This window comes from Pristis pectinata, chromosome 3 (assembly GCF_009764475.1).
Source record: "Pristis pectinata isolate sPriPec2 chromosome 3, sPriPec2.1.pri, whole genome shotgun sequence".
Lineage (NCBI taxonomy): Eukaryota > Metazoa > Chordata > Chondrichthyes > Rhinopristiformes > Pristidae > Pristis > Pristis pectinata.
Window position 1 is genome coordinate 115,324,578 of NC_067407.1, and position 26,743 is coordinate 115,351,320.

Genomic DNA, 26,743 nt, shown 5'->3' on the forward strand with positions numbered 1-26,743 from the left:
TCCATAGCTCTCAGGGATGGAGTATTCAAAACCCATGGAGTGAAAACAATTCCTCCTGATCTCAGTTCTAAATCTCTGACGCTCTGTTAGAGTCATAGTCGTAGTGTCATACGGCACAGAAACAGGCCCTTTAGCCTATCTTGTCCATGCTGACAAAGTTGTTTACCTGAACTAATCCCGTTTGCCTGCATTTGGCCCATGTAACTCCAATCGTTTCCCATCCAAGTACCTGGTTTTTTAAATGTTGTAATAGTACCCACCTCTACCACTTCCTCTGGCAGCTTGTTACACGTATCCTAACTACCCCCACCCCCTGTGTGAAAAAATTGCCCCTTAGGTCCCCTTTACATTTTTCCCCTCTCACCTTAAGCTTTAGACTCCCCCACCCTGTATATATAAAAAAAATTCACCTTATCTATGCTCCTCACGATTTTATAAACCTCTGTAAGGTCACCCCTCAGCCTTCTAAGCTCTAGGGAAAAAAGTCCCAGCCTATCCAGGATCTCCTTATAACTCAAGCTCACCAGTCCCAGTAACATCCTCGTGAAGCCTTCCTTCACACTTTCCAGCTTAATGACAACCCTCCTATATCTCGGTGACCAGAAATGCACACAATTGGTTGATGGCAGGAAGCAGAAGGTGATGGTAAAAGGTTGTCTTTTGGACTGCAGGCCTGTTTCTGGTAGTGTGCCACAGGGATTGGTGCTGGGTCCACTGTTGTTCATCATTTATTTCGACAACTTGGATGAGAATGTACAAGGCATAGCTAGTAAGTTTGCAGATGACATTAAATAGGTGGTATCGTAGACAGTATCACTTGGAGAGGTACATGGATAGGAAAGGTTCAGAGTGATTTGGGCCAAAGGCGGGCAAATGGGATTAGCCTAGATGGGCAAGCATCCTATCTGGATGTATCAGGCTTGGTATGGCAACTGCTCTGCCCAGGACCGCAAGAAGCTGTAGAGAGTTGTGGACACAGCCCAGCGCATCATGGACACCAGTCTCCCCTCCTTGGACTCTGTCTTTACCTCTCGTTGTCTTGGTGAAGCAGCCAGCATAATCAAAGACCCCACCCACCCAGGACATTCTCTCTTCGCTCCTCTTCCATCGGGTAGAAGATACAGGTGCCTGAGGGCACGTACCACCAGACTTAAGGACAGCTTCTACCCCACTGCGATAAGACTATTGAACGGTTCCCTTATACAATGAGATGGACTATGACCTCACGTCACTTCTTGTGACCTTGCACTTTATTGCATCGCACTTTCTCTGTAGCTGTGACACTTTACTCTGTACTGTTACTGTTTTTACATGTACTACATCAATGCACTTTGTACTAACTCAATGTAACTGCACTGTGTAATGAATTGACCTGTACGATTGGTTTGTAGGACAAGCTTTTCACTGTACCTCGGTACAAGTAACAATAATAAACCAATACCAATACCATCTTGGTCAGCATGGACAAGTTGGCTGAAGGGCTTGTTTCCATGCTATATTACTCTATGACTCTAATACTCCAAGTGCAGTCTCACCAATGTCTTGTACAGTTGTAACATGATGTCCCAACTCTTGTGCTCAATGCCCTGACTGATGAAGGCAAGCGTGCCACATGCTTTCTTCACCACCCTGTCTACCTGTGTCACCACTTCCAGGGAACTATGTACTTGTACCCCTAGATCTCTCTGTTCTACAACACTCTCCAGAGCCCTGCCATTTACTGTGTATGTCCTACCCTGGTTTACTTTACCAAACTGCAACGCTTCACACTTGTCTGAGTTAAATTCCATCTGCCATTCCTTGACCCACTTTCCCAGTTGATCAAGTTCCTGTTATAATCTGAGATAATGTTCTTAAGTCCAAGAAGCTCAATAGGTTTCTACCACGCCACAAATTTCATCCACAAACTTCCGAATGGACTCAGCACCCATCGCCACAACACACCACTGGTCACAGGCCTCCAATCTGAAAAATAACCCTCCACCATCACCCTCTGACTACTACCACCAAGCCAATTTTGTATCTGAGACTTCCTCTGCCTGTTCTGGATTTTCCCATCAAGTGAAGAACCAATAAGCAAATTTGACCCAGTCAAGTCTCTTCAGAATTGCATGGGTTTAATGATACTTGCTCCTTTTCTATGGCTGATGTATTTTAACAACACTGTTTTATGGAGTTCAAGTAGAAACCTATTGAGCTTCTTGGATTTAAATTTTGATGACCTTTCCTAATATCATAATTTCAAGGTTAACAAGGTTATCTTAACCTTAAAATTTAACTGTGAGCTGTATCTTATGAAGAATGTGTGACGGTAAGTTCACATGATCACATGGGTTTCTTAAGGCGGCAACTTTAGATAGTTAGTTGAAGCTCTGTGATTTCAAGGACTGATATATTTGTGACCTCCGTGTAGGTCCAGACAATAGAACATAGACAGCACAGAACAGGCCCTTTGACCCACAATGCTGTGCCGACATAGCTAATCCCTCCTACCTATAGAATGCCCATAATCCTTCCATTTTCCTCTCATTGTGCCCATCCAAGCCTCTCTTAGAAGCCCCCAATGAGTTTGCCTCCACCGCCCTATCAGGCAACGCATAAAAAAATATCCACCACGTCTATTCTGAACCTACCCCCTCTCACCTTAAATGCATGCCCTCTGACAATGAATTAATTCAGCCTGGTTTGTTCAAGATTTTGAAAATCCTTGATTATTTAAAAATGTAATCATTTAAATATTTACAATTATTTTGTTTGCATGGCTTTTCAATTTGATAATTTTCATTCCTTGACCTCGAACTGAAGTTAGAAGATAGCAGCATACTAGGGCTTACAGTGTGTGGTTGAAATTCCTCTTTCTGCTGCTTTATGGAGATAGCAGCCTGTTTACAATGAGGCCCTAGTGTGGCTGGTGCCTTACTTTCAGAAGTAGAGAAGCTTAAAAATACATATATACAATATTCCATTGGCCAATTGAATCTGTAGTTTCATGCAGGAATTTGCACTGTGCAAGTTATGCTGATTTAAAATAGAAGTTGCATGACATTACACAATTGCTGTGCAGCATTCTCTCCAAACTTCAGTTCTATGAGATGAACACAGTAGGGTGTTAGGTATTCTTCCACAAATGGCAATTGAAATTGGTAACATTTCAAATAGGGCTTGCCGTTTCATTCTGTGATTATCTTTTTTGTTAATCAAAGCTATTAAGAAATGAAGGAAAAGGAATATGTATGAATTTCTCTTCCATGATGAGTGCTTCAATCTTCATGATGTTGGATGTCAATCATGATGTAGACCAAAAACATTCAGATGGCTATTGAGACAAAAGAGGCTCCAGATGCTGGAATCTGGAGCAAAAATCAATCTGCTGGAGGAACTCAGTGGGACTCAGTGGAGGAACTCGGGCAGCATCTGTGGAGTGGAAAGGAATTGTCAATGTTTCAGGTTGAGATTCTGCATCAGGACTCAGTAAATGGCTGTAGAATGCTTTGGAACATCCCAAGATCATATAAGAGTGAGTATCTTCTTTTCCCCTATGTAATGGACAGAGTAAAAGCAAAGGTCAAGCACAAGAGAGTAAGAAAAATCAAAGGAGAAGCATTGTTGGACACTTGAAGCTATTTCCAAATAATGATGGATTAGTATTAAAACAGCTGAGAAGCAGACTACCTACATATTTTCTTGGCTAAGATTTTGTGTAGTACCTGGAGAGAACTGAGGGGAAGTGAAGCAAGTAATAAAAATACTTCTTCATAGTGAGCATTTTCAGCCCACGTTCTTCAATAATCTTTTACAAACTAAAAATATTTTTGAAGAGGATCATATTTTGAATGTTTTAATTCTGCTTTAGTTCCAGCTTGTGTGATTTAGTGGGCTAAGTACAAATATTTCAAATTGGCCTTTCTAATAATAAGCAGGATACAGGATTTCTGCTCCAACCATAACATTCCTTGGCAAGTGCTCTTGGTTTAACCATTGTGTGCCCAGAACACTGTTGACAATGTCATAGTACGAAGTGAAGACAAAAGTAGCCAATTGTACCCGCTGTTTTCTTTTAAAAAATGTAATTTTTATACATGCACTTCAGTGAGGAGCTGTAGTGCTGGGAAATGTTACAAATCAATATCGCTGATATGAAGTTTTGCAATCTGGGAGGGCAAGGAAAAAATTTGGGGGCATGTCCTTACAATTTTCCACTTAATAAAATTAAATGGAACAAAAAGTGGGAGGCACTGGTCGGAATTCCTATTAGGCACTTGCAGCTTGTGAAGTTCCTTTCTAATTTATGAAATGCCCACTTAATGCTTTCTACTTATTTTCCATTCCTTGAATATCTCTTCTGACTTTTATTGAAGTCGGGGCTTGTCTAGTGTGATCTTTCTTTCCAAATTTACTTCTAATTATGTTTTTTTTATCTACATATTTGGTTGCTTCATCTTTATTTAAACTGTATGAACCTTTTCCAACCAAAACAATAATATTTGCCTGGAGGAGAGTGTGAGAGAGCAAGAGTGAGAGAGCATGGGAGAAAGAGAGAGTATGTGAGAAAGAGAGCGAGAGAGAGAGAGAGAGAGAGAGAGAGAGAGAGAGAGAGAAAGAGAGATCACCTGATGAACATAGAACAGTACAGCACAATACAGGCCCTTCAGTCCACAATGTTGTGCCGACCTTTAAACCTCGCCTAAGACTATCTAACCCCTTCCTCCCACATATCCCTCTAAATTCCTTCATACGCTTATCTAGTAATCTCTTGAATTTGACCAATATACCTGCCTCCACCATCGCCCCAGGCAGTGCATTCCATGCCCCAACCACTCTCTGGGTAAAAAACCTTCCTCTGATATCTCCCTTGAAGTTCCCACCGATTACTTTAAAGCCATGCCCTCTTGTATTGAGCATTGGTGCCGTGGGAAAGAGGCGCTGGCTGTCCACTCTATCTATTCCTCTTAATATTTTGTACACCTCTATCGTGTCTCCTCTCATCCTCCTTCTCTCCAAAGAGTAAAGTCCTAGCTTCCTTAGCCTCTCCTCATACTGCATACTTTCTAAACCAGGCAGCATCCTGGTAAATCTCCACTGCACCCTTTCCAACGCTTCCACATCCTTCCTATAATGAGGTGACCAGAACTGGACACAGTACTCTAAGTGTGGTCTAACCAGAGTATTATAGAGCTGCATCATTACCTTGTGGCTCTTAAACTCAATCCGTCGACTTATGAAAGCTAACATCCCATAAGCTTTCTTAACTACCCTATCCACCTGTGAGGCAACTTTCAGGGATCTATGGATATGGACCCCCAGATCCCTCTGCTCCTCCACAATACCAAGAATCCTGCCATTAACCTTCTACTCTGCCTTGGAGTTCATCCTTCCAAAGTGTAGTACTGTGTACCAAGGTGTACCACAGCTGAGTCTGGGCTGGACTCAAAGCCTTGATTCGAAGGCAAAAAAAAAATGAATTCAGTGCAGTATCGTATTTTCTGCCTTCATTTTTAAATGTTCTTTCTCTCACAAAGAAGCAGAGAAGGTTGGTTTTTGAAACTATTTGTCCACTTTAATTCCTTGTAAAGCTCAGTCATCCACATTAAAAGAGAACCAGGATCAAATAATACTTTATGCAGAATTATCAGACTTTAGCCTAGGAAAAGAATGAATTTGCCTCGGCACCTCTGACTGGGGCTTAACAGCCAGGTTCTCTGCACTTAGTTGGTCTCCAGAGTCCCTGACACAGGTGTGAGTGCATTCATAGTTAGTTAACACAATTAGGCCCAGCATTGCTGTCCTTTGCAGCTGAATGGCAAATTGAAACTTAAGAAGCAAATTTACATGATCCCTCAAATGCAGAGTCTTACCAGGAGGGCTATGGACAGAGAGCATGAGTAGCAAAATTCTACAATCCACATTCAACACCAATTCAATGTTCTCTGCACAGTTGCATGCTGGGATCAGATCTACATGAACTGATTCCCCTGCCATCTCTCCTTTGCTGTTGCACCTCAAACATGAGTAATAATTATCTGGGTGGTATATTGCAGGGCAACTGCCAATGTGCATGAAACAGGAGTGGAAGGAAGCTTTTTATTTATTCATTCATTTTTTTAAGATTTTGTGTGTTGCTGGTGAGGCCTGCACTGACTGTCCACCCCATATTGCCCTTGAGAAAGTGTGGGCCAACTTCTTAAACCACTATTGTCCTTTTGGTGAAAGCATTCTCGCAATACTGTAGGATGGAGCATTCCAGGAATTAGAACAGTGATGTATTTACAATTTACACTGGTTCAGTGCACTGGTAATGGAGGGAATGAATGTTAGTGGTGGTGAATGGGGTTTTAATCAAACTGGTTGTTTCATCATGGATGGTGTCCAGATTCTTGAGCATTGTTGGAGGTGTATTCGTCTGACAGAGAACATTCCATCACACTGCTGTCTTATGCCTTGTAGATGATGGAAAGGCTTCGAGATTTCAGGAGATAAGTCACTTGCAACAGGATATCCACTCTCTGACCTGTTCTTGTAGCCATAACTGTTCAGGCTTGTCTGGTTGAATATTTGTTCTGTGATGAATCCTCTGATGAGGTTCCAAATGATGGTAATGTCATTGAATGTTAAGAGTGAGTGCTGAGATTCTCTCTCGTTGGATTTGGTTATTTCTTGGCATTTTTGTGGTGTGAGTGTTATTTGCCACTAATCAGCTCATGTTGTCTCAATTTTGCACCATGTAGGCACTGGATGTTTCATTTGTAGGAGAGTTGCAAATAGAATTGGACGTTCTGCAATCATCAGTGAGCAACTCTTTTCTGACCTTATAATAGAAGGAAAGTCATTAATAACATAATTGAGCATAATTGGGCCCAGGATATTTTCCTGAGGAATTCCTGAATCTGGGATGATGAACAACCATAACCATCTTCCTTTGAGCAAAGTATGACTCTAACCATTGTACTGCTTTTTATCTTGATATCCATTAACCTCTATAGTCGATATCACACCTCTGGATTATGTGTCCAGGTCTTTGTTTGCTGGTTCTGTAACTTAACTGCTGCACACCAACGTACTTGCTAAAGAAGAAAAAGGGAGTATGACTGTTCATGGGCAAAATGGGAAAAGCAGTCCTTTAGTATACTTGAAAACTATATTTCTGCTGCATGATGCATCAGATAAAAATCAGTGTTTCATGCATCTGTAGCGATTTCACAGCAGTTATTTGTAAGGGAGATTTCCTTATGAATGAGCGTATGTACATTGTACCAGTTGCTGACTGGCTTGAAAGAAAGTATTCTGCAGAATTCGGCAATGCATTTATTACTTAGTATTGCAATATTTGTAACAAAATTCATAATGCTCCTTGAAATGCTTTGGTGTGTAAAGCTGTAAAAATAGTTTTAAAAGTTTTAAAATGGGCTGGGGGAGTAACCATATCTCAAATTTTTGGGTAGTAACTTGCGAATTTTGTAAAGGCAAGTTTCCTTAATCTGAATGGCTTTAAAGCTGGGTCGTCTGCAGTTCCAAACATTGTTCCTGCGCAAAATTTAATTTGGAGAGCATTTGATTGGCAAATATAAACTCATAATTGAAAATAAATGTAGGTAGGTTAAAGGTACCCGAGAATGGGGCACACATGCTCTCTTGTATGATTTCTTCCCTCTTTTATCTTTTCCTAAATGGAGCCAGTGAACATGCCATGAAGTATTAATAACTGTACCTACTTGGGGATGACAGCAACTCAACCCAACATCAGTGATAATGTAGGAAAAATTCAATGTCCTGAAACTGGGGAAATGCTGGGACCAATCCTGCTTTTAAATGGAACAAGGTGAAGATGCATCTATTATGCTTTTTTTTTAGAATGAGATCTTGACACCACCTTCCTTGTTGATTGAGACCATCAGGTCTTCACAACTTAATTGACTCCTTCAGCCAAATGAATTTCCTCAACATTTGAATGCACATTCCCACAGCATCCTCACACCTATGCTAAGAAACTAACATAAGTTCCCACAAACAATATCCCATCCAAATTCACAACAATCACACAATTATGTTATGTTAAATTATGAAAGATGCACTTGAAAAAAGGAGAAATTTAATACATTATCTTCTGGAAACAAATTGTAATTTCCTATGGCTACTTTCATGTCTCTATTTATTTGAGTGAAACAGATGTCACATTATTTCAGAAAACTGAATTTAGAACATATAAAAAATGTTTGTGTATCTAAGGTATATTGCTTTTGACATTAACTAATCTTTTAGTATTTTGAAAGTATTGGCAAAATTGAGTGAAGTGATTTCACCTGAAATCAGGTGACCCCAATCAGTAAACTGTAATGCACCAATATGCACTCATTATAATGCTAACTAAGTAACATTTTAGTGCATTCTGGGCCATGCCTTTTATATCAGAAGAATATCCACTGACAAAGATGTCTTTCAGAATTTGGCGAAGTAAGACTAGACAGCCGTCCAAAAAAATGAGTTTCTTAATCATATTTACTGCTTCAGGCAACGTGGAGCTTGTCATGTGTTGGACTTGCCATCAAGTCTTGGCTGTAGTCCATTTTTAAAGTTTTACAATATTTTGCAAAAATATGCAGTTCAAATAAACATCACTTACATGCACTTTTCAAACAAAAGTCTCTTTTTATCCACATAAAATCGTTCCTGAATTACAACGGCAGTGATTTTCAAATGTGAATAAAAATACATTATTCCCCTGGCTGTTTTATTTACTCTTTCTTTCTTTGTCCTCCAAACATTTACCTGTAGTTAATGTTGATTAATTATAATTCATTATGACTCCCCAAAGGCTTTTCTTACATAAAAGATAAGGTGTGTCCATGGTAAAATATTTCTTTTTCAAGGACTTGTCTGTGGATAAATGATTCTTTGTTAAGTGTGAACCATTTACCTGAGAGCCCCAGCAAAAGAGCTATAACATATAGATGGACACAGTAAATATTTTATTTGCAACTGTTGTGGTTACCTTAGCTTTCCCTTGGTACTGTCTTATCAAAGAATAGGTGGAGCTTGTGTGTGCTGCTTACATTTTTGACTTCAAATGTAAGCAGCAGTGACTATGCCCTCAAGACCTCAAAAGATCTGATAACTCTTATTAAATATTGCCTTCTGAAAAATAATAAATGTTCCTCTGAGGATTTCTTTGTACCTCCTTGTTCCAGATTGTTTCTTTAATGTTGCATCAAACTCCTTCTTTCATTGATTGAGGTGCATGCACAGCGAAGTCTTCCCCTGTCTGATTGAAGGAGACAGAACTTAATGCCAGATCATTTTTGTCAAGCTGTGGGGTGGATGCTGGAGTGGGGAGTGGGGCTGATGGACGAGGGTGTCACCTTCCACAGTGCAATGATATGTGCATACACGTTTACCTTTTTAAAAAATCTGTGTATTTTTTAAGCTTTACCATCCCTCCTGAAACTATGAGCCTCTGGACACAATTACGCAGGCGGTACTATGTCTAGAACCTGTCAGCATGCCATTTCTTACTTTGTAAGCATAGGTATATTTTGGGAGGCTACTCAACTGCAGAGTGTCACAGTTGAACTCAATGCCGTTCTCTCCTAATACTGACATATTTGAATTCCCAGCCTTGTGACTGAAACAAATCAGAGATAGGCATTCTGGTTGAATTGCTTTCCTTTGTGGAATTGCAGGCCAAGTTAGTAACTTCGCTGCCACTGTACTCAATGTTCCCACTGGCCAGCACTGACAATGGTGCAACCACAGGATACATTATCTACAGGATCTGCTGCAACAACTCACTGAGTTGAACAACAGAAAATGCTGGAGACACTCAGCAGGTCAGGCAGCATTTCAGAGTCAACGTTTCAGGTCAGAGATGCTGCCTGAACTGCTGAGAGTTTTCACCATTTTCTGTTTTTATTTCAGATTTCCATTTAATTTTTTTTTAACTCACTGAGGTTACTCAGAAAATACCTCCTCTTTACAAACTCTCCGATTAAGAAGAAGGTCACTATTATGGGAACATAAACAGCTCCAAATTCTCCTCCAAGTCACACCCCATCCTGACTTGGATGCATACTAATGTTTCTTTTTCATTACTGAATTGGTGTCTTGGAATCCATCACCTGACACCATTGTAGGCACGCCATCACCATCAGAGTTGCAGAGGACCTGACAAGGAAGCTACCCACTACCTTATATGGGCAAGAATGAGCACCAGTAGCAGCCTTCCTTGTGCTGCAATCAGTTTGAGGATAATCCAATCATTGTTCTGGCTAATTATAAAAGATTATGTACTTTAACTTTTCTTGGCAGTGATCTCACACATCTGCAGTTGAACATGCCCCAGCTCTGCCTAGGTGATCTAATCCAGTACTTCCACATCAGTCAAAGTAACCCTGTTTCACAGTATGATTCACCTGTGTGTGGATGTGGAAGGAAGGTCAGGAAATCTACAGAGATACAGTGGAGTGAATATTCTTGCATGCTCTGATGTTCCATTGAGAACATGCTTCCAGTGGAAGAGGAGTCTATAACCAGGTGATGGGCAAGGAATCAGAGATATTTCTGACAATGCACCCAGTTGCTTTGATCTGGAGCCACCAGATGAAAGGCAGTGGTATTTTTTGTGGGGAAAGTAATTGCAGGCCAAGGAGATGGAACTGAGAGTTTGATAGTTCATTCACAAAAACAGTGATTCAATCAGACATGTCCTAAGAGATATTAGCATCTCTGGACAGTTTCTAGTTAAGGGATATAGAGACAGTAATGGAACATTCAGCCTCTGAACCCTGTTTGCCATTCAGTTAGATCATAACTCATCTGTCTCAACATCCACCTTGGTTCCATAGGCTTTAATATCCTTATCTAATTAAAATGTACCGAGCATGCTTTTCAATTTTCTATTAATTTTTTTAAGATTAACATTTGTAATTTTGAAGCATGAACACACATTGGTTGTAATATTTCAAATTGGATAGAAAATCCTTCATATGAACATACAAGTTAGGAGCTGGAATAGGCCTCATGCCTACTCTGCCATTTAATAGTTATAGCCAATTTAATTGTAACCTTAGTCCCACATTTTTGCCTTCCCCAGTATCCTTTCACACCCCTCCCCCTGTGAATCAAGTATTAATCTGTCTCTGCCTTAAACATATTCAAAGACACTGCTTTCAACACCTTTTGAGAAAGAGAGTTCCAAAGATTCATGTTCTCTAGAAGAAATATTCCACTGTAATTCTGTCTTAAATAGGTGACCTCTTATTTTTAAAGAGTGGCCCCTAGTCTTAGATGTTTCTACATGAGAAAACATCTTCTCTGTATCCACCCTGTCAAGACCCTACAGAATCTTATGTCTCAATCATGTTGTCCTCTCATTATTTTAAACTCCAGTGGATACTAACCTATCTTATCCAACCTTTCCCCATAAGTCAATTCACCCAGTTCAGACGTTAGACCAGTAAATCTTCTCTGAATTAATTCCAATGTATTAATATAGTTCCATAAGAAGAGAGACTAATATTATAGACTGTACTCCAGATGTGGTCTCACCAAAGCCCTAAATAACTGATGCATAACCTTCTTCTTTTGTATCAATTTTCCTAGCAATAAGAGATAACATTCTGTTAGCTTTCCTCATTAATGGTAGTCCATGTATTCTAGTCTTTTGAGAATCATGCTCAAGGACACACAGGTCCCTTTACATCTTAGAACTGTACAATCTCTCACTGCTTAGATAATGTGCTTCTTTTTTATTTTTCCTTAACCTCTTTGAAGATTCAAAGAGGGTTACATCCTTATGTCCCCTTCACAACTTATTTTTCTCCCTATCTTTGTGTCATCAGCATATTTAGCTATCATATCTTTGGTGCTTTCATTCAAGTTATTTATATACGTTGTAAAAATTTGAGGTCTTAACACCAGTCCCTGTGGTACATCATTCATTACATCTTGCCAACCTGAAAAGGCCCTCTTATTCTATCTTTCTGTTTCCAGTCAATTTTCTATCCTTGCCATTATGTTATATCCTTCATCATGAACTTTTATTTTCTGCAATAACCTTTGAGGCAGCATCTTTTTAAAAGATTTCTGGAAATGTTAGTACATCCACCCATCCCCCTTTATCTACAACATATTATTTCTTAATAAATTGGTCAAACATTATTCCTCTTTTGCAAAACCATGTTTACTTTGCTTAATTATTTTGAACATCCCTGTGAAATGCTATAATTTCTTTAATAACTTGTACCAGTTTCTTGCTTTCTGTCTCCTTTTATGAATAATGGATTTACATTTGCTATCTTCCAATCCAATGGAGCCGTCCCCAAATCCAGTGAATGTTGGAAAATTAAAACCAAGACATCAACAATCTCACTAACCATTTCACTTAAGACCCAGGATGAAGTCTCAGTACCACTTCCCTGGTGATTGTAACTATCTTGAGTTCCTCCCACCTTTCCATTTCCCAAATTACAACTGTTTCTGGGATGTTACCAATTCTCCATGCAGTATAGACTGATGGAATATACCTGTTTAATTCATCTGACAATTTTTTCCCATTATTATTTCTCCAGACCCACTTTCTATAGAACCAGCATTCACTTAATTAAACTTTTTTCTTTAATTATCTATAGAAACTCTTCTTATCTGTTTTTCATATTTCTGGGCAGCTTCATCAATTATTTTAATTTCTCATTCCCCACCAAGCTTTTTTGTCATTTAGTGCTTTCTTTTCTATTGTGTCCAATCTTCTGACCTGCCACCTATCTTCAGGAAACGATGAACCTTAACATTTATAGAGAAGTGAGGATGGAGCAGGACAAGTGTATAGCAGAAGAGAGAGATGTGTAACTCAGTAAAACCAGCCATGTGGAGGCCCTGCTGAATTTAACAGCAATACATTCCTACTTTGTGGCTATTATCCAGCTTGATCAATAGGCTGGTCAAATGGGTAAACGAGTGGTACAAGACAGTAGCTGGGGACAGCTCCAGTAGTTAGGGTTTTGTGGTGGGGATTAGAGACTGGCGATGGGTTGAATGGAAATATCACTGCTTTTTTGGAAGAAGTGGGTCCGAAGCCGGTAAAAGGAATGATTGAGGCCTGGGGGGGGGGGGGGGGGTGCGCAGGGGAGGCTGATTGATGAATCACAGCAAGGGAGATGGTGATTGACTGATGGGTTGCTTAAGGGGGCTGTGGGATAGTGGAAGCTCCTTCTGGGCTGCAAGGAATCCTGTCAAAAGTGCCTGAATGGTGCCTATTTTTACAGCTGAGTTCCCCAAACTATAATAAACCCATGCAGCAGCAGTTACATTTCCAAATGCACCATGAAGGCCTAGTTTAAAAACTTCAATGAATTAGTTGATGGGCAACTTATTGGTGTAAAAAATGATGGCAGGGTATATGTGGTAGAGTGGCAATATGTTTTGAAATTTCATATGTAGAAATTTGTAAACTTGTGAGCATGAATGAAATGACACCCAACCAAGTTGCACTTGTCAATAAGAGAAAATATTTGTTAGGAATCCTAATGACAAGATGTTTTGGTTAGGTCTGCTGTCTGTGAAATTATGTCTTAAAGAACCAATATTGTTAAAACAGATCACCTGAGGATTATTTATTTTCTTTTTGGGACCTTGCTGTGTACAAATTTGCATTTCCCTTGATAACAATGTCATTTCCTTGGTTGTTCAGCACTTTAGGATCCCCAGAGGCAGTACATAGATATAAGTATCTTTTTTTCCTTTTTAGCAGCAATACTTCTTGGAGTACTGCCCCATGTATGCAGATGCTTTGAAGCTGGGCTACATTAAGTTGAAGGAAGTTTGTGGTCAGCCTCATGAAAAACCCTTCCTGTGTTCCTGGTAAGCACAGGGATGAATGCTATAGGACCTCTGTCCTTGTTAGTTTATCTGACTAGGGAATGAAGTTATATCATCTTGCAACAGGGCCATTGGCAAGGCAGCTTTGTGGATCAATTAGGAAGAAGGCCCTCAAGAAAGTGTAGGAATTGCATTTCTTTATTATGGCGCAGAATATTCACTGCCAACTCCCTTCTTTTCCAAGTGTGCTTTGACCTTTGTGGCTAGGCATGAATCCAATGTCGAAATGCTGAGAAAAAATGAGGTCTATGGGAACAGTTGATCATGTCCTAAGGTAATTGAAAAGTGACAGAAATGATACCAATTGCTCTTTCAGAATCCCAGTGTGATTCAGGGCCAGAATATAACATGTGCTATCCTGCTTAAAATTAAGTGAGATATGCATTTGAATATATATATACTGTATATATGAATGTTGATGATATTGCTGTGCAAATACTTAACATGTTTCTACTAAGTTTTCTTTTCTCTTGACGTAACAGAATTTATAACCCAAAGGATTGACTTTTATTATACATTGGGAATTCTCCTTGACTCCTGATCTATAGTGAGGAGATATGTGGCAGAGTGCAAGCATTTGCAACAAAAGTAATAAAGGGCAGGAAAGCTAATGAAACAAGAGATGACCTGTCATTTACCTCTTTCCATGCTGGAGGACCCCAGCAGGAGGCAATGAGAAGGCCCTGAAGCCAGCAGCCTCAACCGTTCCGTATCCGTTTCCATGTGTGAGCGCTGTGCCTGCAGTGTGTTGGACCTCAGGCTAGAACTTCATAATATGACAGATCAGTTTCCGTCAGACTAATTAGCAACTAGGAATATCAGATTTTATATTTTAATCATGGGGTTTAAATTGGCAATGTGCTAAAATAATATATAAATAAATGTTCCGATTTCATAAATTCCTTGATTTGAGGGGAATGTCAGCTTGAAATGCCAATTGAATTAATAGGAGTTACTCCAGTTCACTGAGATCAAATAGCTTTATACTTTGGTATCCTTTGCATGGTCTTAACAGTGCATTTTTTATGTGCTATTTTTAAAAATATTTATTTTATCTCCTTCCTGTGTGGTCTCCTTACATCATCAGTAATCCCCAGATGAGAGATGGCAGATGACTTGCTCCAAGTCTTTGCCAATATTGCTTTTATGGTCAGTACATATCGCGCTCCATGATTACATTGTACTTTCTCAAATCCCCAACCCTTCCCTGAAGGAAAATGCTTGGTCTTTACCGCTTTCTTTCCCAATATTCTCTCCACCCCTCCCCTTTCTCTCCAGCTGACAATATGATTGATTTCTAACTTTTCCTAGTTTTGAATGATAGGTCATTGACCTGCAACATTAACTTTGTTTTACTTTCTACAGATGCTGCCTGACCTGTTAAGTATTTCTGTCTGTTTTTATTTCAGATTTCTGGTGTCTGCACTTTTTTTTTGCTTTTTTTTTGACCTCCTCATAAAGACTGAAATCAGGAATTATGTAGGAAGTCACTGAAATTAACCACTTCCTACTACTGTGCAGGTAGTAGTCACGGTCAGTAATAATGAGTCATAAAACGTTCCTGCCAAACTGTCAGAAGTTGCCATGATATTTACATATTTGCAAATTTGCATATATTTGCAAATATCATTGCATATCCATATTTGCAAAGTGCAGAATAAGTGTATTTTTCAAAAAACAGTTAGATCTTTTTTAAACATAGACTTTTGTCTTCATAACACTGTCGCAAACCCACTTTATTTGACCAAGATGCCATTATTTGAATTCCATTTTTCCTCATGTTCCCTACCAGATGATACGGAAGTTGTTGACTAACTAGCACCAGTAAACAAGGAATATTTCATTTAGAGGGCTGTTGGTAATCGTGTAACATAATTGCTCAAACCAATCTGAGGTATACTTTTTAAGCAGTAATTGATTTATGATTTATATATAGATTTAAAAATTCCTTTAGTCATGCAGAGAAAGTTTAGAATGTTAAACCTCCTGTGCTTTTGTTCAAGCTACAAACTAGATGTTGAAATGCATAGTGCTTGCAGAATATGGAGGTGGGTAAAGCAGTGAACTTACTCTCACCTCTGAGAGCAATGAGTTCAAACCTTACCACTGAGACTTGCATGCATGATCTAGGTGATAAAGAGATTTGGGGTTGTGAGAGATGCTTTATATGTCCAGGTTCCTTTGTTTCATCAATAATAATTTTTAACATGCCTTATATTACAGGAATTTAGGTTATGGTCAATGGGTGACAAAACTGACAGTACAACATCACAGGGGCATGTCGGATGATTCATGGAAAAATTGGATGGACACCTGAGGCAGAAAGGAGTATGTTGATAGGTAAGATGTAATAAACAGAATAGGTCTAGGTTCATGTGATCAGGGCCGGTATCATAAGCAGTACTGTGTGCATGGTAGTGTAAGGGCAGGCATGGTAGTGTAGCTGTTAGCGTAATGCTATTACAGCGCCAGAGACCTGGGTTCAATTCCCGTCACTGTCTATAAGGAGCTTGTACATTCTCCCCGTGTCTGCGTGGGTTTCCTCCAGGTGCTCTGGTTTCCTCCCACATTCCAAAGACATACGGGTTAGGAAGTTGTGGGCATGCTATGTTGGCACTGGAAGCATGGTGACACTTGCGGACTGCCCCCAGAACACTCTATGCAAAAGATGCATTTCACTGTGTGTTTTGATGTACATGTGACTAATAAAGATATATCATCACCTTCTATCTCTGTTTTGTTGAACCCATAATGGAACATTGGTTAATATATCACAAGTATGAGCTTCAGTTTAGCACTGAATTAATTGATCTCAAGTGAGGTGTCAGTAGACTTGCTCTATTTGTCGCTGTGTTAGGGAGGCAAATACCAACTAGTGTTCCTACTGCTGATCATCATCCATCTGCACTTGCTGCATGGAACGTAGAGGGATGTCCACTGAACGAGAATGTCATATCTCCATGTTTGAATGGGCTGAAATTCTCAAGGAATAAACTCACAAATTGAGAATGACATCTGTCCTATAGAACAACAGCTATTGTGATGTTTATTGGGGTGAAATTAATCTTAACCGGCTATGCAAAATAAACTGATAGTGAATTGACAACCCATTTGACACCACACCCATCACGCTTCAATAGAACAGGAAATCAGGCAGGGTACAAAACATTCTGTGGGTTCTCCATTAATCTGCTTTTCACAACTGCCCTGACCCCTATGACAACCTTGGGCATTCATTACATGATATGTTAAATTGGAAACCATGCTTTAAAGACCTTCTGAAATGAAACAGACTTTGAAGTAATGAAGGAGATAAACAGGTTGAGAGAACAAAGATGTCACTTTGCTCTCTCTATATAACATAGTCTTTCTGATTATTTTCAATGTTCAGACGGAATAGGTTTGATTTGGAGGTGTTCATTTGGTCTGCAAAAGAGAATAAATTTACTTATTTAACACCATGTCTTGAATTGTGTTTTCCAATTGCATAATTGTAAAAGCACAGGAACTGTTTTTCTCTCCTAAAGAATCTACGTGTCTGAGAATTGCAAAGCCTTTAGTTTCAGATGAAATATTTGTTTATTCTTCCCAGGAGGGAGGAGGGTTACAATAAAACAGAGAAGCATAATATAGTTAAAGATTGAACACTCTATGCCAAAGTCTGGGTGTGTCTAGCTTGGAGTAGTTTACAATAACAGGAAACAAGAGCCTTCTGAATACAAGACACCATGTTGTACAGAATAAGCTCTGATACAATCTGCAGCAAATACTATATTGCAGAACACAGGAAGTTACAGCTGCTGGTAACAGCATTTTCAAAACACAATACATTTAGTTCCAAGTTGTTCATTTACTTGAATTGCCACCTCCCTCCATGATCCCTCTCAACTCCCATTTACTCCTATGCACTCACTATGTTCTTTAAATGCATTTCCTTTTAAAAAAATGTGTTGATTCTCAGGAGTGATTTTTCCCAAGAATAGAAATAAATTCAGAATCTCAAATGTGCATTGATAATTCCTTCTACACCCAAAGGATGGTGGAAGGTTAGAATTCTCTTCCGCAAAGAGCAGCTGCTGCTGCGTCAGTTGTCTGAGATTGCTATTTTTCTGTTAACCAGAGGGACTGAGGGCAAATAAGAGTACAGAGAGTTAGGTCACAGATCATCCACGATCTTCCTGAAATGTGAAAGAGGCACAGGGGGTTCCTGGGGAAATCTGTTCCAAAGTTCTTAAATAGAAAAACTGAAAAAAAAAGCCAAAACCACCAAGGGGTCTTTGAAGATGAAAAGGGTATGGACAAAAGGAGACAAATCAATCATTATTTACTGGATGTGCCAATCATAAGATTTACATTTCAAGGCAATAAGTGTTTATTTGAGACAAAGAGATAGATGAAGGGAGAGGAGAGAATAAAGATGTTATTATGATACATAGGCTCCATAATTGTTATAACTGAATGATAGGATAAAGGAATATAACTGATAATTAATGACTACCAATGGCCCACATGTCCAATGTGGACAGTGTTACTTGTCTGGAGTCTCAATGGAACTCCTTAATCTCCTGCTATAATTTAGGTAGGTAACTGACATTTAGACACCGGACAATGTATGTTTATGATGTTTCTGCTCATCTTATACCAGAATTAGGCTGATAGAACTGGAGAGCCACTGGGGATTCTCTTCTCAATCTCTTTGCCAGCAAGCTGGATGGCAGTCATTGTTCAGTGTTAGCACTCTTACTAATGAGTCAGAAGGTCGTGGTTTCAGATACTACTCCGGAGATTGGATCACCAAATTAGAGACTGAGAATTTATTGCGGGAGTGAGAACATAACAACATAAGAATTAGAACAGGAGTAGGCCATTTGGCCCTTCGAGCTTACTCTACCATTTATTAAAATCACGACAGATCTTCTATCTTAATGCACTATACCCATGTTCCTTAGTTCCCTTAATGTCCAGAAATCCATTGATCCCTGTTTTAAATGAAAACAATGCTATCCTGTTGGAATTCCTATCCATCAGTTCACTCAGGAGAGATGAAAGATAAAACTTCAAAAAGAAGTTTGGGATTCTCTTAATGTCCAGTGTAACCTTTAATCCCCAACCAACAACTAAAACAGAAAATCAAAATATTTATTTATTTTACTATTGCTTATGGTATAGTTCATGAATTGGCTACATAACAAAAATGTTTGTACTTTAAAAGTACTTCATTTCTTGTAAAGCACTTTGGAATGTCCCTGAGCATAAGAACATAAAATGTAGATGAAGCAATAGGCCATTCAGTCCCTCATATCTGCCCTGCCATTCAATATTATCATGGCTGATCTTAGCACCACCTTCCTGCAATGACCCCAGATCCTTTAGTTCCTTTAATATCCAAAAATCTATCAACTTCTGACTTGAACATACCCTGTAACTGAGTTTTCACAGCCCTCTTGGGTACAGAGTGCCGACAATTCACTAACTTTAGATAAGGAGATCCCTTTTCACCACTTTCCAGAAAACTGACCACTTATTTTGAGACTGTGACTCTTGATTCTAGACAATTCAGTCAAAGGAAATATAAATTCTGCATCCACCCTGCAAAGTCCCATAAGAATTTTATGTTTTGGTGAAATCACTTTTCATTCTTCTAAAACTCCAGAGACACTAGGCTCAGTTTACTTAATCTGTACCTATATGACAAACCTGGCATTCCTGGAATCAATCTTCAATACCCTCCTGCTATTGCAAGTACATCCTTCCTTCAGCTGGGAAACCAGACCTGTACATAGTATTCCAGATATGGTCTCATGAGGGCACTGTGTAATTGGGGCAAGACTTCTCTTATACACAAATCCTCCTGCAATAGAAGCAGAATACCATTTTGCTTCCCTATTGCTTGCTGCAACTGCATGTTAACATTCTATGATTTGGGTACACACAAAACCCTCTGAACAGAAATACCTTTCAATCTCTCTTCATTGAAGAAATGCTCTGTCTTTTTTTTAACTAAAGTGGATGACCTCACATTTTTCCACATTATATTCCATTTGCCATTTACTTAATCTCTCTAGATTTCCCTGAAGCCTTGCTGCATCCAATTCAAAACGCATACTGCCATCCAGTTTTGCATTATCAAATATTGTGAAAACATGATTTAAATGCAAATATTTCTTTAAAATCAAGCTGACATTTGATTTACAAGAATCTTAACTTTTCTTTGATTAGTTTTGTGTCAACAATAGTTGTCCAGATAAATTATTGAAATGTGGTCACCTCACAACTTCTGGAGCAGCTCTGAAAATTTGTCTGTGCCACGATTAAATCTCAATAACCAAATGTGAATTTGGACTCCATAATTACCCCATACAGAAGTCTACTTTCTTCTTCCCTATTATCTCTTGCTTTCTCCTCACCTTCCTTGAAGACTAGCAGAACACCCAAGAAAATAGCTATCAATGCCCATTGTTAGTTGTTCTGATAACTATGTAACCTATTAGAAGAGTGATTCATCAGAGGCAAGTTAATGATCAGTCAGTATAGTGTGAAATGGGACTCATATAAAGAAATTCCAAATACTCACCTGGCTTGGAAAGACTTGGACATGTTTTGTTAAATTGTTAGTTCACAACTAAGAACCAGAACCAGCATAACACCATATTCCTATTAAGACGTTATTGAAGGGTATATCAATTTACAATTTAAGCAACACAATACGATGTTTACTCTCCCAACATGGTGTAAATGAATTAAATTCTCACTCATTTTCTTCATTTGTGAAATTCATAAGAATATAGTAATAAAATTTGCAACATACTCTATATGTAATAGAACAAAATATGAAGCAATAATGTTACACCCACATGCCTTAGATTTCTCTTTTTGTGTGATTAACAGGTTTGTAGTTTTGAGCTATTGTGATTTGAAGAGAACCTCAGTGGAATCCCCATCCACTGCCTGCCTTCATACCTCCAAGTGATTGGGGCCATGGGAATGAGAGGTACTTTCAAAGAAGCGTTGCCAAGTTTCTGCAATGGATGTGATTGGTACCCACTCTAACCTAATTGGACGTGGAGGGAGGGACTAGATGTGCTGTATAGACTCATTGTTAAGACATTTCCTGATTTTCATGACCATAAAATTATCACAATGATTCAAAAGTAAATCATTTGGTAAATACGTTTTGCAATGATAAGATGCCAGGCAAACATGATTATTATAAATAATGAATGCTCTGTGGTTTAATTATTTCTGAATGGGTTAATGGTCATTTGCAGTTAGTATACATAATTATTTCAATGGATGAAAGTTTGAAATTTCCTGAAGATCAACAAGCATAATCCAGTAAGACAGATGCTGAACTTTTAGCTCACGATGAGTGTGCTTCAAGGCCCCGTTGTTCATGGACAATGTGCCCATGAAATGAATGTGGCACGATCCTATTTCCATGCCAATGAACTTATCACATTTTTGCTGATATTTAAAGCATTTATTATGCAGAAGTTCAAGGCATTAAAGTCTTAAAATGCTCTTAGACCATTAATCGCTCAAGATGCATGCAGACCAGATGGAATTCATCCAATAATCCTGAGGGAAACCACTCAGGAAAAAGTCTCAGTCCTTGATACATTTTTGTAAGGGTTTCAAAAATATGGAGACTGAATTTAAGGACTGGAATGTGGCACAGATTGCTCTGTTCTGCAAAAATGGTGTGAGGGAGCTCTTGGCAAGTTATAGCCAAAGACCAGAAATTGATCAAAATCATTTTTTGAGAAGAATCAACAATCAACTGAGGTCTATAAAGGGATTAGTGAGAGCAATCAGAATGGGTTTTGAAGGAGAAGGAATGAGCCATGTCTCTTTAAACTAATGGAATTCTTTTGCCTGATAACTGAATTTATGGATGAGTGTTATCTACTGGATACAATTCATTTGGGTACTTGCAGGGTTTTGATATATGAAGTCTCCAAAGGAGGCAAAGACAAACATAGTTAATGGGAAATTGTCTAGCTGATTGATAATTTGCTTGGCAATAATGGGGGAAAGCAGCTAGACAGAAAAATCTGGTTAAATATGGATCAAAGGTCAGAGAATACAAATGAATATTGTGTAGAACACTATGCTTCTAGTTGCATGGTACCATAGTAACACCATTTATGGAATGCAGTGGGCTAGGTATGAATAACATTGATCTTTATGTTAAATTGGTATTCCAAGTATACTTCTCTATTCTTTTAGGAGTCCCAGGGAAACGTGCAAATTCTGTTTTGTTTAGGAAGGTTATCTGTGTTAGTAACCTGTCCACTGTCCTGTCCTTCAAAAAAAAGCATCAAAGTCAATTATGGAGAGTTAGCAACAATGCAAATTGTATTAACTGATGGTACTAAATTTTCTCTGTTCTTAAAATGAAAGATAAAATATATTCCTTCATTTATATCATCTGTTGCACTTAATCCAGATAGTTCATTTGGTATTGCAGTGTAGAACAGAATAGTACAGACCATGAGGCCCAGATTTGATTCCCAAGCTGTGTTGAAGTAACTGATTTTCAGGAGAGGCAGAGGGAATATTTTTAGGAGGTTCTGTGCTTTTAATTGCCATTATCACATCCCTGCATCATCAATTTCAAATCAATATGTGTTTAAGTACTTAGGATTGATACGTCAAAACTGACAGTGGTTACAGTGAAGAGAAACACACATTTTGTCAAGAAATGTTCAGGTTTTCTGAAAATTATATGCTAAATGAACCACTTGGCAAAATTCAGACAGGGAAAACACAAAGTCTAGAAAAGACATTATGAGATTTTGAAAAATAAAGAAGCTATTATTAAAGAAGACAGACTGGCATGATAATAATGCTTCCAATGATCTCAGAAGAGCCCTTTGCATTTTATAATTCATGAAAACTTTGGATATGTAAACAGTGTTGCAATATTACAAAGCACAGCAGCCAATTTACACAAAGCAGGCTCCCACTTAATGGTATGGAAGTAGTGGGTAGATCATTGCCTAGAAATTAATTTGTGCCAATAAAGACTTAATAGGGAGTAGTAGTCAGTAGGTTTATACCTCCTTGGGAGATTGTGCTAAAAAATACAGTAGTGCATGAGGCCCAAAGGGGCACACGATACTAAGAGGCCTTAAACTTGAAAAGGCTTATCTTCACAAACTTCAACATCATGGAGTACGCAAAGGAAAGCAGGTAACTATTTGTTCAGCTAATGAGAGAGGGGACAGTGGGATTCCAAGGGTTCTGAGGGAGACCTGGACTATTACTCCATTTAGAGATCTCCAGTGCTGAACACCATATTGGAGCCTTGTGAAGTTATCTTGAAGCAAGGCTCACAAGCATTGTGAAGCCTTTGGTATTTGACATCCATAAATGCAGCGGTGTCCAGGCATGCATTAAACTATTCATTATTTTTCATGTCTGATCTCCTCTTCATACATGCATACAAACCTACGTACAGATGAATTAGGAGTAAGTCACTCAACTTCTCAAGCCTGGCCTTCAATAAGATAATAGTTGATCTGATTGTCACCTCAACTTTGTATTCCCATCTATCCGCAGTAAACTTTCATCCCCTTGCTTATCAACAATCTACCTACCTTTGCCTTAAAAATATTCGATGACTCTGATTCCATCATCCTTTGGGGAAGAGAGTTCCAAAGGCTGTGAAGCTCTAGGAGAAAAAGATTTTCTCATCTCTGTCTCAATTGAGCAACCCCTATTCTTAAGTAGCAACCTCAAGTTCTAGATTTCCACAAGGAAAAATATCCTCTTCACGTCCTCTATGTTAATCCTCTCAGGATCTTATATGTTTCAGTGCTGCTGCATAAGACGTGCAGATGACCTGGAAGGAAACTAACATACATTTATAGTTCAAATTCATATTCCTTTTTCAAATGATTTTTCAGCAAACAAAAATGTGGCACTGCACAATTCGATGTCTAGATGATGGGTGTTTGTTGGGGCACGGAGAGAACTCTTTTCTGCCTTTCCAAGTCATTCTTTTTAATGTACTCCAGGACAGGAATAGAGTTGGCCATTTGTTTCCCACTCTGTACTTGTTTGCTGTTAGTGAGGCAGATATTATCATCCATCACTTTTTAAACACGCAATAGAATGTAAGCCTGAAATTCCTCTCTATTGACTTCAATGGAATCAGATTTTGAGAATGCTATGTGCATACAATACTATAGCATTTCTTTTGTTCATATTACGAAGGGAAAATTTCTGGCTTGCTCTATCTAAATGATGATACACCATCCTATGCTTACTGTAGATTAATTGTGCAACCGCATTACTAAATGCACTGGAATTTGTTATCTGCTTTGTTGCAGTGTTGACTGCCTGAAAGGAATTGAAATGCACAGAACATACCACTGCCAAAATTTGCAATAAAATATTTCCTTTTATTGCAATGTATATACTTTAATCTGAGTGAAGTTTTGGAGCTAACCTTGTGTTCGATCAAAAGCTGCGTACATTGTTCTGAAATAATTGAGCAAGTCCTATTCCTTACTCAGCCAAACAATTTTTCTGCTGTTTTTCCTATATGAATGTATTTTAAGTGAGTAATTAGAATGTTTTCATTTATGCTTCTTCTCATTGTAAGGGACCTTCACGGGACATCAAATTCAAGTGATGTACCAGTTGACAGCCAGCTGAGTAAAAAGCAATCATGTTGCAGGAGTGGAGGTAGGCAATTTAAATTCTAATGCATACACTCAAGTTTCAACAAGCAAACCATTGTTTGTACTTTATGGATGATTTTCTACAGCAGATCTTTGGAAGTTTGAACATTTCTAGCCAAAAAGTAACCAAACTTTAGTTATGCAACATTTCAGACTCTATAAACATTTATTACAAACAAACTATCATTGCTGCATATGTACATAATGATTCATTTTGTTAATTTAGCCAATTTGGCAAAGATTATACTGTGCTTTGTTAGCTGGAATGGGAGAAAAGCCAAAGGGCAAGATGGCTGATAGCCAGGGCAAATGTAAGATTTATTGCTTTCAAGATAAAACATAAAGCAGCATGGCTTAAAAATGGCAAACACACCTAACTAGGTTTCACAATAAACCCACATTGAGAAACATATAGTCCCCAGGATAGACAGATTTGAGCTTGCAGTAACACTATTTAAAAGCAAATGTAAGATTTTAATGAATTCCATTGAGGACCCTTCTCATCTGTGCAATTGTATTTTCATTATGTGCGCTTGAAATGCATGAGAACACTAAAGATGGCAAGATAAAGCAGCACATAAACTGGGACCAGGAATGGAATTTTCCATTGCTCTGAGTCCAGATGTAGAAAAAAAACTCCCTAATCAGGGCTAAACTGTGGTTCAGTTGTTTACTTTTAAAACATATTTTTACAGTTGTTTGTAATTTACTGATTAAACTGTCCCCATTGCTTTCCTTTCGACTTTGTAGAATCCGGTATGCTTTTGTTGTGACTGTTTACGACACGGGTCAAAGTCCCTATTTTCCTTTGGCTTTGGGCTTAGGAGGAGTGGCGTGCACTGCATTGTTTGCATTGCCAGTTTACAGGATGACTGGAATGGCATGATTATTACTTTCTAGCCTTGTGATCAAGTATACACTGTTTTTTTGTGACTGCTAATGAAGCTCATGATTTTTTTCTTCCCTGAAATGTTGTGAACTCCTCTCCAGGCAGTGAGAACAGAAAGAGGCATAGGGAACTAAATACTTCAGTTAACTATACCATTTACACAACACAATGCCTGCTGCTTGAATTCCTCATTGGTGTTTATGCTGTTATCATATGCTGTTATCCAATGTGCGTTTCTCTTTTCCACAGGGTAACCTTTCATTAAGATGTGCTCCAGGAGACCAAGAATTCCCAACCCTCCAATTTCCTGTGAGGAATTGCCTGACCTTGTTGTAACTCTTACATCCTTGCCCTTTTCCACAAAGGGACGTTGAGCTGTGTATCGAGTGATGTAAAAATGTAAGAACTGGAAGCAGGATCAGGCCATACAAGCCCTTGAATCTGCTCTGCCAATCAGTAGGTTCTTGTATCTCAAGTCTACTTTCCTGCCAAATTCCCAAGTCCATGTCCAAAAGTCTATCAACCTCTAATGTGACAGAGAACCCACAGTCTCTTGGGTAGAGAAATCCAAAGATTCACAACGCTCTGAATAAAGAAATTCTTCCCTATTTCTGATGTGCTTACCCTTGTCTTGAGTAACTAGTCTGTAAAAGAAATAATGCTTAAGGCAGGGCTTATTAATGGATGTCTTTAAAGGAAGATTGATGGCCATGATTTGTTCAATAGCTTGAAGGTTATTTTTATTATTATTAATAGCATGCTTCATTTTGCAGTTGTATAAAAGAGATGTAATAACTCAAAATCCAGCATATATTGGATAAAGGCTGAAACTTGTTATTTGTGATGATTGAGGTGATGTTCCAGAAATTATGCTCCTATTTTGATTATACATTTGAGGTTCTTTTTCAGTTTCCTTCCCATTTCCCTGATGATTTGACTCTCCTTTAGTAGTTTGCCACATGACATTTTCACACTAGCCCAGTATTGAAGCATCAGTCCTAGGCTGGAGTTTAGAACTCCACTCTAACTCAGAAGGAAACGTAGTCCGGGCTGTGTCTATCACATACAGAGACACATGGGGAAGAATGCAGGTTTATCTGTAATTATCTCTTTGTTTCCTCGTATTCTTCACTCATTCCTCTGGCCTCTGACACTGTCAGATTCACCTCCTGAGTTCTCTCAGTTCCATTGTGTTCTACTCCCGGGATGCTCTGCAATATTTGAAGTCCCTATGTTTCCACCCATCCTCCATCCCATGCAGAATTACCAAGAGTGCACTCTTAATGTTTCCAGATGT

At 38.7% G+C, this 26,743-nt stretch overlaps 1 long non-coding RNA gene across 1 annotated transcript; it reads left to right on the forward strand.

Annotated features, from left to right (window-relative positions):
• The first annotated feature begins 16,114 nt into the window (after window positions 1-16,114).
• LOC127568507 (uncharacterized) lies at window positions 16,115-26,018 on the forward strand. Its single transcript, XR_007956015.1, has 4 exons — window positions 16,115-16,206; window positions 20,755-20,857; window positions 24,479-24,561; window positions 25,696-26,018. It is a non-coding gene; the product is annotated as an uncharacterized LOC127568507 (long non-coding RNA).
• The last annotated feature ends 725 nt before the right edge of the window (window positions 26,019-26,743 follow it).